The sequence below is a fragment of the Chiloscyllium plagiosum genome, unplaced genomic scaffold (genome assembly GCF_037043375.1).
Source record: "Chiloscyllium plagiosum isolate Xiang-an unplaced genomic scaffold, Cpla_swu_hap1 HiC_scaffold_21, whole genome shotgun sequence".
NCBI classification, from domain to species: domain Eukaryota; kingdom Metazoa; phylum Chordata; class Chondrichthyes; order Orectolobiformes; family Hemiscylliidae; genus Chiloscyllium; species Chiloscyllium plagiosum.
The window spans coordinates 20,899,406-20,915,236 of record NW_028270159.1 but is presented as its reverse complement, the minus strand read 5'-3'; the positions used below and the strand labels follow the sequence as shown (position 1 = coordinate 20,915,236).

At 43.3% G+C, this 15,831-nt stretch overlaps 1 protein-coding gene across 7 annotated transcripts in view; it reads right to left on the bottom strand.

Annotated features, from left to right (window-relative positions):
* garnl3 (GTPase activating Rap/RanGAP domain like 3) overlaps positions 1 to 15,831 on the bottom strand; it is a 451,733-nt gene that overhangs the window by 227,725 nt on the left and 208,177 nt on the right. The gene's annotated exons all lie outside the window — the stretch shown is intronic.

Below are 15,831 nucleotides of genomic sequence, written 5' to 3'. Positions count from 1 at the left end.
CCTGAACAGACCAAATTCATTCCTGCTCTCTTTTCTGTGCTCTAAACGGATTTAGTGTGTGGGGGAAAAACCATGCCAACGGCAGTTCAATGCAGAAAAGAACAACAACATCCATTTTGGACCCCAGGACAATGAGATGGAGCATTTTCCAAACACTGAGGAACTGTGGAGGAGCAAAGAGATTTGAGAGTCAACATTGACTAATCCATTGATGTTAGCTCACTGGAGCCAAGAAGCAATGAAAAAGGCTAATAAAAGGTTGACCTTTATCTCAAGGAGACCATATTACAAAAAAGGAGAAAGTTATGCTTCAGTTTTCCAGAACATTGTTATGACCCTGTCAGAGCGCACCTCAGGAGAAATGTACTGGTCTCATGGGAGCTACAGTACAGATTCAACAGAAATTATACTGGGACATCGGATATTCAATTTTGGGGACAGATTGTGCAAACATTAGTCACTGTGGGGATAGAGGGGCGAGTGAATCAAAGCATTTAAAATTGATAAAAAGATTTAGTAAGGGGGATGCAGAAAAAGGGGATGTGAACTGAATGCAAAGCTGTTTAGGAGGACGGCTGGAAAGCACTTTTTTCACAAAGTCTAATGGGTTTTTGCACGATGAAGAAATTGGCACTTTCAAGACTGAATCAATTCCTGTATCAAAAACAGGCATTGACTAAGAGAAAAGAAAGTCTAAGAGTGATATCAGCAGAGGTCTTGAGGAAAGGCTAGTGTAGGTGTCAATCTAATCAAAGACTGCCTTCCCCATTCCATGTAAAGGAACCTTCTCGCACAGAAATTGGGATATTTGACAATTTGTTGCCACTCCAAAGCATCTTATTCCAAAAAAAAACCTCCTGAGATATTTACTCTCCATTTAGTTGTCTTCACTGCATGTTTGCACTGAAAAATAGTTCCCATGTTAATAGGAAGGAGGACAATCCATGTATTCTGCATAGTCATGCGTTAATATTAAGCACCAAATGGGAAAAGCACAGGAATAATGAACGAAAGGGCTGACCTTTTCAAGGAAGGATGGGACATCATTTGCAATACAAGATGCCTTTACTGCTGATCTGTAAACTTGCTGTGTTCTTAATTAGACAATCAGCCCTGAGCCTGTTGCAGAGCAAGTCATTTGGATACCTCTTGTGGACTCTGAAATTAGAATTCATCCTCACAGACAGCAGAAAATATCACTGCGTCATTTATTACTTCACCAAGTGCTGTGGAGACACATTGTTGGTTGGCTCTGGTTGGGCTTATGCTCGAAACGTCGATTCTCCTGCTCCTTGGATGCTGCCTGACCTGCTGCGCTTTTCCAGCTCTGGCTCTGGTTGGGGTCATGGGATTTTTAACTTCATTCATATCACGGCGGTGATCAGCGATGCATTTGTTCAGAAGGCTCCTTGCTCATCTTTAAGGAATGATGGGATAGCATAAGATGGAGGAATGGCAGGAGCTGCCTAAGACAAGGGTGGCTTGAAAATAAGTGCAGATTAAATCCCGATGAGATGTAAGAGCTGCCGATAGTGGGTTGGTGCTCCAGTTTCTGGTCAATCTACTGTGGGTCATTAGGTTTTCGAAGCCTCTGCCAGCAACTGAAGTGTCTGCTGAATGCTGAGGTTTTCCCTGAGGCACCAGTAAGGGAACATCTGCTGTTGTGTTGCCATTGGCACACCATTCCAATAAGCCTATCCATCTATGGGCAGATATTCCAGCTGAATCCCCATAGAAACCACACTGGAAGGGCCTCACAACAGGCAAACAGCTGGGCACCCGGAAAAGTGACCACCCTTCAACCATCCCCCATGTAACTACTGCCAGAAAATGGGCCGAATCTGGACAGTAGATCATGATCGATGAGCTCCTTAAAATGTACTGGATCAGTGGTGCTGGAAGAGCACAGCAATTCAGGCAGCATCCGACGAGCAGCAAAATCGACGTTTGGGCAAAAGCCCTTCATTTTACCTCGTTGATTTTTACCTCCTTAAAATGTACGTCAGACCATGTTTAAGAATTCTTGATAAATAAACTGAAATTAGATTCCCTACAGTGTGCAAACAGGCCCTTCAGCCCAACCAGTCTACACCGACCCTCCGAAGAGTAACCCACCCAGACCCATTTCCCTCAGACTAATGCACCTAACACTACGGCCAATTTAGCATGGCCAATTCACCTGACCTGCACATCTTTGGACTGTGGGAGGAAACCGGAGCACACCCACGGGGAGAATGTGCAAAATCCTCACAGACAGTGGCCTGAGGCTGGAATCAAACCCAGGACCCTGGTGCTGTGAGGCAGCAGTGCTAACCACTGAACCAACATGCCACCCCAGTGAATTGTATGTTGATCCCTTCCAACCTTTGTCCAAATTGATGTTCAAATCACTTGTGGCAAACAGGGAACTTCTATCAGAACTAACACTATCACTAAAACAGGCAGAAATGCTCTCATTCTTGCAGAAATATTGAACCCTTTTCACATTTATTCTTATTTCTGATAGCTCTTCATCTTCACAGAGATTCACCCAGACTCTCCTACGCCCAACTTAAAATAACTCAGCAATAGACTGAATTAATTGTAAAAATCATTTGGGCCAGGGTCAATTAATCTCATAACTCCCAGGATCTGTATGATTGCACGAAAATATATTTGGGTCATTGAAAACAATTGCACTGCATTTTTTAAAACGCAAGTAATAAACTCAGTGTGCATAAATAATCTGTTAAATCTCTGAGCATTTCCATTAAAACACTACACTGTAAACTATCAATTATTTAGTTTGAGACCTGAAATTCCTCCACTCAGACCATTAGGAATTGTTATGGGGAGGTAGTGACACAGTGGTAATCTCAATGGTTGTGTTTAAGTCTAACATCCCAGGGATATTGGTTCAAACACCACCATGGCAGATGGAGAAATTCTAATCCAACTGAAAAAAAATGAAATTAAACAATGTCTAACTGCAGCCATATGACCACTCTTGACTGCCATTAAAAATGAATCACTAATGCCCTTTAGGAAAGAAATGATTCCAGACCCAATGCAACTGCTTACCTCTTAAGAACCTTAGCAAACCACTCAGTTCAAAGGCAGTTGGGGATGGAGAGTAAATGCTGGCCCAGCCAGTAACAGATACAAATAAAAATATTCCTCCCTGCCATATAATACCTTGTAAACTACTCCTGCCATGGAATTCATTGCTCCTGGCCCTATTTAACTATTTCTTTACTCCAAGAACAACTACTGAGCATGTGTGCAGGGAAATATTTCACAGTGAAGTTAAATCATGTTGAACCCAAGCCCGAGATTGAGGGTTTCTAGAATATCTCCTCTCTTATTCCCGTTGTCAGGGAATTATTAGCCCGTGCTACAGAATTCCCAATCCCCCCCACCCACCAGAGAATCAGACTCCATGTTGTGGAATTACCCAGCCCTCCCCAGCCCCAGTCAGAATTACTCCCTCTATATTCTACATGAGGCTGAGACTGAGAATCCTTTTCTCTCCCATCCAGACGTTCTGCACAAGAGCTGCTAATGCTGGACCAGTATTCAGAATCAACACAAATTATCTGCTCAGAACACAAGATAGAGAAGAAGTGCTCAGACACAGATTTCCTCCCTGAAAAATATACTTTCTGGCAATGCCATTACAGTGAGAATTGTAGCTGATAATACAACCACATCCAAAAGGGTATGTAATCATTTCTTCAGCAGCAGTATGACGGTAGGCCGTGAGAATTTTGTATTTTGTCTAAAGGTTTTCGTAACTGCCTGGAACACACAAAAGAAACTTGAAAATGCTGTACACACCTCCTGACCTATCCATCAGGTGGAACAGTGGGAAACAGAAAGAGAATGGAGTTGGAGACAGACAACATGGCAGAGCTGATGGGGTTTTGGTGATAGACTAGAGCTGTACATGTATTGAGAAAGTTTGCTGCTATCATCCACTTTCCTTGACTGGGTCGAAGGCCCTATTTGGTTTACAGTTGTAGAGGAAAACCACAAGTGAATCTTAAGGAACAGCGGCTCTCATCTTTAACCAAGGTTACTGCACTGTAGCAAATGGAGACATTACTGTGTTAGACATCGCTACTGAGACTACGAAGAGATCTATGGGTAAACTCCTTGGACGTTCTGCCTGCCCCCACCCAAATCTTTGTGACATCATCATATCAGGTGGAGCTTAATGCAGTTTTCAACAGTAACCCTTTCCAAACCTCAAACAACAGGGAGTGGGATCTGAAAGTCAGCTCAGAGCGGACGATGCTAAGGTTGTGCATGGTCTTGGCTACATCCAGTCTGAGGAGAGACACTGGGAAGAGGGGACAGAATTCAGCATCAAAGGACAATGATGGCTTCAGACTGCCCAGTGCTTAGCTCAGATGGAGACCTGCTTGCCAAGGGTTTCAGGCTGGGCCTGTCCTTGAGTGTTACAGAGATGATCAGGAGAAATAGCAGAAAACAAAACCAGAGTAAATACAGAAGCCAGCTCAATGCCAAAAGGTGATGTCATGTCACCAAGGGGCAGCAGATGGATGAGGAAAGGCACACTGTTCTGTCAGAATGTGGAGTCGAGCATGTTTTGTTTGGGAGGGGAGGCAATCAAACTGGTTTTGGAAGTGTGTGTGTGTATATTTGAAAATTAAACAGTCTGTTTTGGAAGAATTTCATTGTCGCTCATCACACATGCACAAGATTATCATTTACGGGGCAACGAAATGTCCAGGAGCCTTCTCTTCTTCATTTGAAGTTGTTGAGTTAATTTATCTGTTCATTCAGATTTTATTTTGTGCAAAGACAACCTCCTGTGCTGTGTTGCTTCAAATGCTTAATTCAAATTATCTGCTGAACCAATTTTTTATGCAAAAGAGGAACTTCACATTAACAGAAGCATACAGGCCGACTGCCAATAAATATTAGCATCCAAACAGCCTCATCTTCCTTCCTGAACAACTCCCGCCCTGTGAAAAAAAACCTTTCAGTAAGAGCATGTTCGTGTTAAAATCACACTTTGCAAGCTCAGGTTTTACACTGACAGTGTGTGCACCAGATTTAATTGCAGTAAATTGAGCCTTGCCAGCTCAACAGTCGAGAGTTTAGTTTTAATTAGCACATTCATACCGAAAACCTGACTGTGTGAATAAAGAGCTGCAAATCTGGGGTGATATTAAAGCTAGACCCCAGTGTGCACAGTCCACCCTCCTCTCTCAGAATTTAGGTAACGCCCTCACTGAACCTTTCCAGGTCTTCCTCACAATCTCTATAATTGTTTGGCTTCCTGCAAAACAGACATGCGCCGGGCCCCAGATTCATTCAGCCTTTGGTCCACCGCTACCATGGTAACGGAGAAGACGGAGCACTCCATAGAATTTAACATGTCGTGTGCCCTTGTTCTACTCAGATCAGGACCTGACCCTCAGATGCAGACGGCTCACACTTCAAACGGATTTCAAATACAATGGTATGAAATATTCAGCCATAATCTGCTCAACATGCACTGAACCTCCTGACTTAAAGGAGACGCTACCATTTTGCCAATTCCTAATACCCTTCCCCTCATTCACCTCCTGAATGTGATTAATGTGTTAGCACTCTCTGAGGCTTGCTCCTATGAGTTTGATTAATTGTCTTACTGACATATCAATAATTTGTCTCACAATCGGTAACATTGGGAAAAGCCCGCAACAGTTTATTGGGAATATTTAAGAGGAGAAATCCAAGTCAGGCAAGTTGATTCAGAATAAGCGCCGATTTCTTTTTAAATATAGAAATCAGCCTCTTGTTGCCAACTGTTTAGCTCTCAGAGATCAAAGTACAGATCAAGCAGGTTCTGTAGAGAGCTTGCTGCACTTCAACTATAAATATGTCAGAAAACAAAAATCAAACACTTGATTGTGTATCACATCTTAAGGCAGTAAAAGAAAATTGAAGCCAGTCTGATCAGGTTAACTGGGTTAAATGGGGAAAACGACATGGTTGTCCCACCAAGTGCAGCTTTTTAAATGTGACAGCGACATTTTTCAGCATCATTTCCAAACAGGTGGCATTTTTTTTGAATCACAGCCACAAAATCTTTCATTTGCAAATCAATGGCTCAATGCACCTCACCTAGGCACACTCCAAAAAATGGAGGCACACCACAAGAGATACCAGGTCATGCTTTAGTGGTCAAAGAGATAGACTTTAAGTAAGGTGCTGTAAGGAAGCACAGCTTTTCCTTCCTTTTGGAAACTGGAAGTAGGCCACAGCGATATCACTAAAAGCAAAGCAGAAGTTTTGTATTTGCAGCTCAAGGTCAAGTGGGATTGTGTGGTATACACTGTAGCCACGCATAATATGTTACTTTTCAGAGCAGTGAAGTGGAAACTTCATGAGACAGAGTGGCACCAGGAGTCTTTGACTTAGGGAAAAGCTGCATAATGACAGCCTTTGGATAGGTCCAGTCTGCAGTTTGTTATAGGCCAATAAGTGCAGTGCATCAGAAGCCTACAAACAAGAAGCCATGAGACCATATATTATAGCAGCAGAATGAGGCCACTCAGCCCATCATCATGTCGGCTCCACCATTCGATCATGGCTGATATACTTCTCATCATCCTGCCTTCACCCTGTAACCCTTGATCCCCGACTGGTCAAGATCCTACCTATCTCTGTGCTAAATACACTCCACCTCCAACCATGGGTGGCACAGTGGCACAGTGGTTAGCACTGCTGCCTCACAGCGCCAGAGACCCAGGTTCAATTCCCGCCTCAGGCGACTGACTGTGTGAAGTTTGCATATTCTCCCCATGTCTGCGTGGGTTTCCTCCCACAGTCCAAAAACTGTGCAGGTTAGGTGAATTGGCCAAGCTAAATTGCCCATAGTGTTAGGTGAAGGGGTAAATGTAGGTGAATGGGTCTGGGTGGGTTGCGCTTCGGCGGATCGGTGTGGACTTGTTGGGCCGAAGGGCCTGTTTCCACACTGTAAGTAATCTAATCCCTCTGTCTGAAAAAAACTTGAGAATCTAAAGGGTTAATTCGAATATAACAGAAGACCGAGATCATCCATGATCTATTGAATCAAAGATCAACTATCACTGTGGACAAAGTTGTGCTCACAAAGTTAAAAATCAAAACGACTGTGACAATTAACTCATACCACTAGTGTGGCTTTGACTTTAATCTACAGATTTTTTTAATCCCTGTCTACATTTTTCCATCCATATTTGTGTCAAGTCACCTGTTTATTGTCTGTCTTATGTGCAGATGAATAGTTTTATGCTTGGGGTTTTTGAACGGGGGACATCTTTAAGTCATATTGCAGTAAATTAATGGTCCATTAGTTTGTTTACAGTAATTTGTTTATTTTTACACCATGTCGAAACCTAGTTATAAATTCTTTCTTCCTGATGGACTGCTGTTTTAGACAAATGACCATCTTAGTGGTTTAATTAGGTAGTTACACATTGATGTTGGCTGATGGAATAATAGCCACTGATTATTTGTACAATGTCCCCAGTTGAGGATGACAGTGCTTCAGAATGAATGAGAGTTTGTGGGTCAGAGGATTTGTACAGAGGGACCTTTCTACAAAAACTGAAAATACAATCTATTTAGGATTGAGACGAGGAACTTCTTTATGTAAAGGGTTCTGAATTCTGTGTTCCAGAGGACTGCGGAAGCTCATTCAAAAGTAAGTTCAAGCCAGTGGCTGGAATATTTCCAGTTACATCAAGGGATATGGAGACAGTGTGAGAATTTTTAAAAATTCACTCATGGGCCATGAGCATTGTTGGCTGGTCAGTATTTATTGCTCATCCCTACTTGCCTTTGAGAAGGTAATGCTCTAGAACTGCTGCAGTCCACGTGTTGTAGGCTGACCCACAATGCCCTTAGGGAGGGAATTCCGGAATTTTGACCCAGCCGCAGTGAAGGAATGGCAATCCGTTTCCAAGTCAGGATGGGTGAGTGGTTTGGAGTGGAACTTGAAGGTGTTAGTATTCCCATGTATCTTCTGCCCTCGTCCTTCTAGATGGAAGTGGTTGTGGCTTTGGGAGGTGCTGTCTGAGGATCTTTGGTGATTTTCTGCAGTGCATCCTGTAGATAGTACACACTGCTGCTACTGAGCGTCGGTAGTGAAGGGAGTGGATGTTTGTGGATGTGGTACGAATCAAGTGGGCTGTTTTGGCCTGGATGGTATCAAGCTTCTCAAGTGTCTTTGGAGCTGCACTCATCCAGTCAAGTGGGAGTATTCCTTCACACTCCTGACTTTTGCATTGTAGTTGGCAAACAGGCTTTGGACAGTCAGGAGGTGAGTTACTCACCGCAGTATTCCTAGCCTCTGACCTGCTCTTGTAGCCACTATGCTGTGAGTCCAGCTGAGTTTCTGGTCAATGATAACCCCCAGGATGGTGATAGTGGGGGATTCAGTGATGGTAACACCACTGAATGTCAAGAGTCAAGATACCGTATCTGGTTGGAGATGCTCATAGCCTGGCATTTGTGTGGCACAAATGTTGCTTGCCACTTGTCAGCCCAAGCCTGGATATTGTCCAGATCTTGTTGCATTTGAACATGGACAGCTTCAGTATCTGAGAAGTCGTGAATGGTGCTGAATATTCTGCAATCATCGGTGAAAATCCTCACTTCTGACCTTGTGCTAGAGGGAATGGTGTTGAGGCAACTGATCAGTGGTGATCTAGAAATGGTGGAGTGAGGCAGAAGGGAGCTTTTGTCTATTCTCTGTTCTTATGCTCCTAATTCTAGAATGTAAAATCCTAGAGTTAAGCAACTGAAGGCATGTCTACTGATGGCAGAGTACTTCAGGGACAAGAGGTCAGAATAAGAAAACTGCAATGTTAGGAGGTGGAGGGCTGTTACTTAAGTTGGAAGTAAGTGGGCTGCCAAGATAAATTCTGTGTCCTGAGATCCTTCTCCACTAGCTAGCTGACGAAGAAGCAACGGTCCGAAAGCTTGTACTTACAAATAAACCTGTTGTACTATAAACTGGTGTTGTGTGATTTTTAACTAAAATAAGTTGAGGCAATGTCATAAAGTAGTTTAATATTGAGCATGAGAATTTTCGATTTTGAGGCATTAGTGGAATGGGAGCTAATGTGAGTCACTAATGTGAGCAACAGATGAGTGTAACTTAGAGAGGAATGGAATATGGTCGCAGAATATTAAATGTGCTGAGGTTTGTGGAGTGTGAAGAGTAGGAAGATAACCATACATTCATAGGAATGGTTGGATTTGTAGACAGTGGTGATTTTGAAAGGGGGAGGGACACCACCAGAGGATTGGGAACCAGCTTCAATATCGATTAGTACAGGGACCAGGGAAGAAAACTGATGGGAACAAGTTCAAGGGATCTGGAGGTGGATCTTAGGATCATGGTGAGCTTCTGAGAGGGCCTCTGAGAAGGTGGAAAAAACATGTGAAGCTGGAGAATATTTTAAGGCTCGAGTCTAGTCGTTGGTGGAGGGAGAAACTCTGAGGGGGTTTGACTTTGTGGTCAAGCAGTACGGGAAACTGAATGATTGGTCTAAATCTTAATGAGAAAGGAATGCATCAATTTCTTGCCTCTTTGGTGGAGCTGAGGGTGTGACAGATGGGGAGAAGGGGACGAGGGGTGAGGTGCCATATGCATTACGAAGTCGGACTGACAGAGAATGGGGGGTTGTGGCTGGATAAGGAATACAAGGAAGATGGAATCTGGGACTGGGACTTTTGTCTTTTTGTTCCATTTTATATGATTGCTAAATAGAGTCCACTTGCAAATCAAACAGTACTTGCCTCTCCTACAATATAAATACTGGTAATCTTGCAATTTTTCCTGATGTGCGCAAGTTGAAAAGCTTTGACTAAACGTCTCCTTTTCAGCAATTGTCAAATTCTGTACCTTCAAACAACTATAATTGTTTCAAACGTTAACGTTACAGACTGACAGCACAGTACAGTAGTGTCCAACGGAAATATATAGCTGGTTTTGGCTTTAACAAAGGATACCATATTTTTCCATGTAAAAGTCAAAATTTTCAGATCAGTGTTCTTTTAGACAACAAGTTAAGGGTTGACACTTACACAAGTAACATTTGAGGAGATGACATATTTGCTTGATTCAGACCCACACAGCATTTTGTGCACGGAATTGCTATCTAGCTGAGCCCATTGATCATTTAACTACCCATGGCTTGGTTGCTATGATACAAATTGGTGTATCACGGTATACCACAGTCAGACAGCTTGTGCTTTAAGTTTGCAATCCAAATTGTGGTGGGGTCAGTCAGTCAGACTATATTGTCATGGAGTAATCTAAGGAGGAGATAGATAGGTTTTTAATTAGTAATGGGCTGAAGGGTTATGGGGATTGGACAGGAAAGTGGAGTTGAAGCCAAGGTGAGATCAGCCATCAAAGATCAAAGAACAAAGAAAATTTAAAGCCCAGGAACAAACCCTTCAGCCCTCTAAGTCTGTGCTAATCCAAATCCACTGTCTAACATATTGCTCAATTCCTAAGGATCTGTATCCCTCTGCTCCCCACCCACTCATGCATCTGTCCAGACGGACCTTTAATGAATCTACCGTTCCTGCCTCTACTACCTCTACTGGCAACACGTTCCAGGCACCTACCACCCTCGGTATAAAGTACTTTCCGCATGTATCCCCCTTAAACCTTTTCCTCTCACCTTGAACGTGTGACCTCTCACCCTGGAAAAAAGCTTATCTCTATCCACCCTGTCTATACCTTTCATGTTTTTGTAGACATCAATCAGGTCCCCTCTCTAATGAAAATAATCCTAACCTACTCAACCTCTTTTCATAGCTAGCACCTTCCATACCAGGCAACATCCTCGTAAACCTTCTCTGCACCCTCTCCAAAGCGTCAACATTTTGGTAATGTGGTGACCAGAACTGTACACCATATTCTAAGTGCAGCTGAACCAAAGTCTTGTACAATTTTAACATGACCTGCCAGTTCTTATACTCAATACCCCATCCGATGAAGGCAAGCACACCATATCCCCTCTTGACCACTCTACCAACCTATGCAGCCACCTTCAGGGTACAATGGACCTGAACTCCCAGATCTCTCTGCTCATCAACTTTTCCCAAGGCTCTTCTGTTTACAGTATAGTTCGCTCTAGAATTAGACTTCCCAAAATGCATCACCTCACACTTGCCTAGATTGAACTCCATTTGCCACTTCTCCGCCCAACTCTCCAGTCTATCTATATCCTTCTGTATTCTTAGACTGTCCCCTATGCTTTCTGCTACTCCACCAATCTTCGTGTCATCTGCAAACTTACTGATCAGACCGCCAATGCCCTCTTCCAGATCATGTTATGTATATCCCAAACAACAAAGGCCCCAGCACTGATCTCTGTGGAACACCACTGGTCGCTTTTCTCCATTTCGAGAAACTCCCTTCAACTACTACCCTCTGTCTCCTGTTGCTCAACCAGTTCTTTATCCACCTAGCTAGAACACCCTGCACACCATCTGACTTCACTTTCTCCATTAGGTTACCATGGGGAACCTTATCAAAAGCCTTACTAAAGCCCATGTATATGACATCTATCAACTTGGTCACTTCCTCAAAGAACTCTATTAAGTTGGTAAGGCACGATCTCCCCCACACAAAACCATGTTGCCTATCATTGATAAACCCATTATTTTCCAAATATAAATAGATTCTATTCCTCAGTACCTTCTCCAGCAACCTTCCCACCACTGCCGTCAGGCTCACTGGTCTGTAGTTACCTGGAATATCCCTACTACCCTTCTTGTACAGGGGGACAACATGACCAAACCTCCAGTCCTTCGGCACTTCACCTGTGTTTAAGGATACTACAATGATATCTGTCAGGGCCCCACCTATTTCCTCTCTTGCCTCCCTCATCAACCTGGTATAGATCCCATCTGGTCCTGGGGATTTGTTCACCTTTAGCCTACCCACATCAACAAATGGCGGACTAGGCTTGAGGGGCTGAATGGCCTACTCTTACTTCTAGTGTTTATGTTCTTGTGGCTGTACCTTCTCAGGGGAATTCGTAATCTTCAAGCATCCTCAAAATGCTGCCTTCTTTTGGAGTGTGTGTGCAAGGTCCCAATGAAGGGAGAGGAGTGCTGCAGTGAAATGGGCTGTGATCCCTGCAAAACTATGTTTAATCTTCACCCGTGATATATGGACACTTACAAAACTTTCAGCTAAAAACCCTGGGTCCAACTTTACATGAGGTTTGACTCTTACAATGATGTTTGACAACTATTTATATTCATGGGGGTGATAGGGTCTCAGAGAAGCAAATCAAGCTTCATATTTGTTTTCTTTACCAGGAGGTCATGCAGGGATGACACGCATGTGACAGTGTGTTTCTGCCTTACCGCTTTGCCAAGTATTCAGTTGCAAAGAAGACTCTGCTAGAATTCTACTCCCTCACGTGAGCCAACAAGGGAATGCTTCTAAGGTGCACTTCAATTGTCAATGATTTCCCATCAAACTCAATCCATTAGCGGAGTCGACGCTGCGCATAGCTCTACTTTTTGACCTGTTAACTCATGAAACCTCAGGAGAAAATGGAAGTTCTCCACCCTGACGGAGAAATCCTGCCCTTCAGTACCTTGCCCCCATCTGCAAACAAAAACCACAAAGCAACTAGATTACAACTTGACAAGCAACTTTCAGCGGACACCTTGTTATGGGTCCTTGTTGCCTTTTTTTCAAAAAGCATTGCATTAAGGATTGAGGAAGGGGGGAGGGAGAGGGAAATTAACAATGATTAAAAAAAGTACTTTAAACCAATGAGGGCAGTCAAAGATAGAGGCTGATTATTCTCATCAGTCTAGTGCCATCCATTACAGGAAAAGGTTTGTGGATTTCTTTAGCTCTGATTTTTCCACCCTGTTGTCCAGTCTTCCCATTATGTTCCAAAGGGGATCTAGCAGACAGATAAAAGAAGTGCCACGTAATAAAGGGACAAGGAGGGAACAAACCTCCCTTCTTATCCATCTTCCTCCTTCATGATGTCTGCCTTTTTTTTAAGCATAGCACTGAGTCACCATGCCACCATTCCACGTTAATCGGAAAGTTCCCAGGAGGAAAAAAAAGGCAAAGAACATGGAATAGAAATAAAGGGCACTGAACTGAGAACTGAGAGAACACAGCAAGCCAGGCAGCATCAGGACGTGGAAAAGTCAACATTTCGAGTATAACCCTTCTTCAGGACTCCCCAGCTTGCTGTGTTCCTCCAGCCACCTGCTCGTTTACTTTGGATTGCCGGAATCCTGGGGGACAGGATGTGTTTGTATTTGGAAAGGCAAGGACTGATTAGGGATAGTCAACATGGCTTTGTGAGTGGGAAATCATGTCACACAAACTTGATTGAGTTTCTTGAAGAAGTAACAAAGAGGATTGATGAGGGCAGAGAGGTAGATGTGACCTATATGGACGTCAGTAAGGCGTTCAACAAGGCTCCTCATGGGAGACTGATTAGCAAGGTTAGATCTCATGGAATACAGGGAGAACTAGCCATTTGGATATAGAACTGGCTCAAAGGTAGAAGACAGAGGGTGGGGGTGGAGGGTTGTTTTTCAGACTGGAAGCCTGTGACCAGTGGAGTGCCACAAGGATCAGTGCTGGGTCCTCTACTTTTTGTCATTTACATAAATGATTTGGATGTGAGCATAAGAGGTACAGTTAGTAAGTTTGCAGATGACACCAAATTTGGAGGTGTAGTGGACAGCGAAGAGGGTTACCTCAGATTACAACAGGATCTGGACCAGATGGGCCAATGGGCTGAGAAGTGGCAGACGGAGTTTAATTCAGATAAATGCGAGGTGCTGCATTTTGGGAAAGGAAATCTTAGCAGGACTTATACACATAATGGTAAGGTTCTAGGGAGTGTTGCTGAACAAAGAGACCTTGGAGTGCAGTTTCATAGCTCCTTGAAAGTGGAGTCGCAGGTAGATAGGATAGTGAAGAAGGTGTTTGGTATGCTTTCCTTTATTGGTCAGAGTATTGAGTACAGGAGTTGGGAGGTCTTGTTGCGGCTGTACAGGACATTGGTTAGGCCACTGTTAGAATATTGCGTGCAATTATGGTCTCCTTCCTATCGGAAAGATGTTGTGAAACTTGAAAGGGTTCAGAAAGGCCTTACAAGGATGTTGCCAGGGTTGGAGGATTTGGGCTATAGGGAGAGGCTGAACGGACTGGGACTGTTTTCCCTGGAGCGTCGGAGGCTGAGGGGTGACCTTATAGAGGTTTGCAAAATTATGAGGGGCATGGATAGGGTAAAAGTCTTTTTCCTGGAGTGGGGGAGTCCAGAACTAGAGGGCATAGGTTTAGGGTGAGAGGGAAAAGATATTAAAGAGACCTAAGGGGCAACATTTTCACACAGAGGGTGGTACGTGTATGGAAGGAGCTGCCAGAGGAAGTGGTGGAGGCTGTTACAATTGCAACATTTAGGCATTTGGATGGATATATGAATCGGAAAGGTTTGGAGGGATATGGGCCAGGTGATGGCAGGTGGGACTAGATTGGGTTGGGATATCTGGTTGGCATGGACGGGTTGGACCAAAGGGTCTGTTTCCATGCCGTACATCTCTATGACTCTATTACCCTATTTGCAGTTTTTTTGTCTTGAACTGAGAATAGCAGCACAAATTCACTGAAGGCCACCCCAAGGCAGCCACAAAGGATGGTAAATTTAACTCATTTGTGAGATTAACAATCCCACATAATGCAAAATTATTAGACCATAAGAAACTGGAGAGATTTGTGAACACAGCCCAGTCCATCATGCGAGCCAACCTTCCATCCACTGACTCCATCTACACTTTTCACTGCTTCAGCAAGGCAGCCAACATCATCAAGGAACCGTCCCACCTGGATTATAACCTCTTCCAACTCTTCCGTTGGGCAGAAGATACAAAAGCTTAAACACATACTAACAGATTCACGAACAGCTTCTTCCTTGCTGTTATTAGACTGCTGAAAGGACCTCTCAAATTTCAAATTTAATATTGATCTCGCTGTTTGTTAACCTTCTCTGCAGCTGTAACATGTACTTCTCGCTCTGTTCTACTACTCTAATGCACTTTGTATGGGTATGATCTGCCTGAACTGCATGCAAAACATAACTTTTCACTGTGCCTAGGTATATGTGACAATATTAAATCACATCAAATACTGCATTGTTAAATATTTAGTAATGAGGGTGTCTTGACAGTAGGGGAGTTGAGCTGAATACCAGTCCAGAAATATCTGTGCTAGTGTTTGAATTTTGTCCTTACTCCCCCAAGAAAGAGGAGTAATCCATTGTAATATATCCCTCCCAACACTTGGCCCTGAAGAACTCAGACTCAAAATGCTTACTGTTTCTCTCCCCACTGATGCTGCCAGACCAAGTGAGTTTCTCCAACACTCACTGTGTTTGTTTCGGATTTCCAGCATCCATAGTATTTTACCTTACGTCTTAATATCATTTGTAAAAGTCATGCATTCTATTTGGGAGCAATGCCTGATTGTATTAATGAGGATTAAGATGGTGTTAGTCGTTGTTTAATAGATCAAGGTTAGTTCTTTAAAACATCTGGCAGAAACATGACCTTTGTACATATTAAATGCTTTTTTTTGCATGGAAACCTTTGAATTAATTAATTAATTTAATAGGATTAAACACTCTGCTCATCAGGCCATCTTTGGCCAGTGACCTCTGAACTTTCACTCATCACTGTCAGGACAAATACCTGCATCCCTGCCTGTGTTGTGTGTTCTGGTACCACCACAGCACCTGGAAAGATTGATTCCATTGATAGAACCAAAATATGACTTTCTGACCC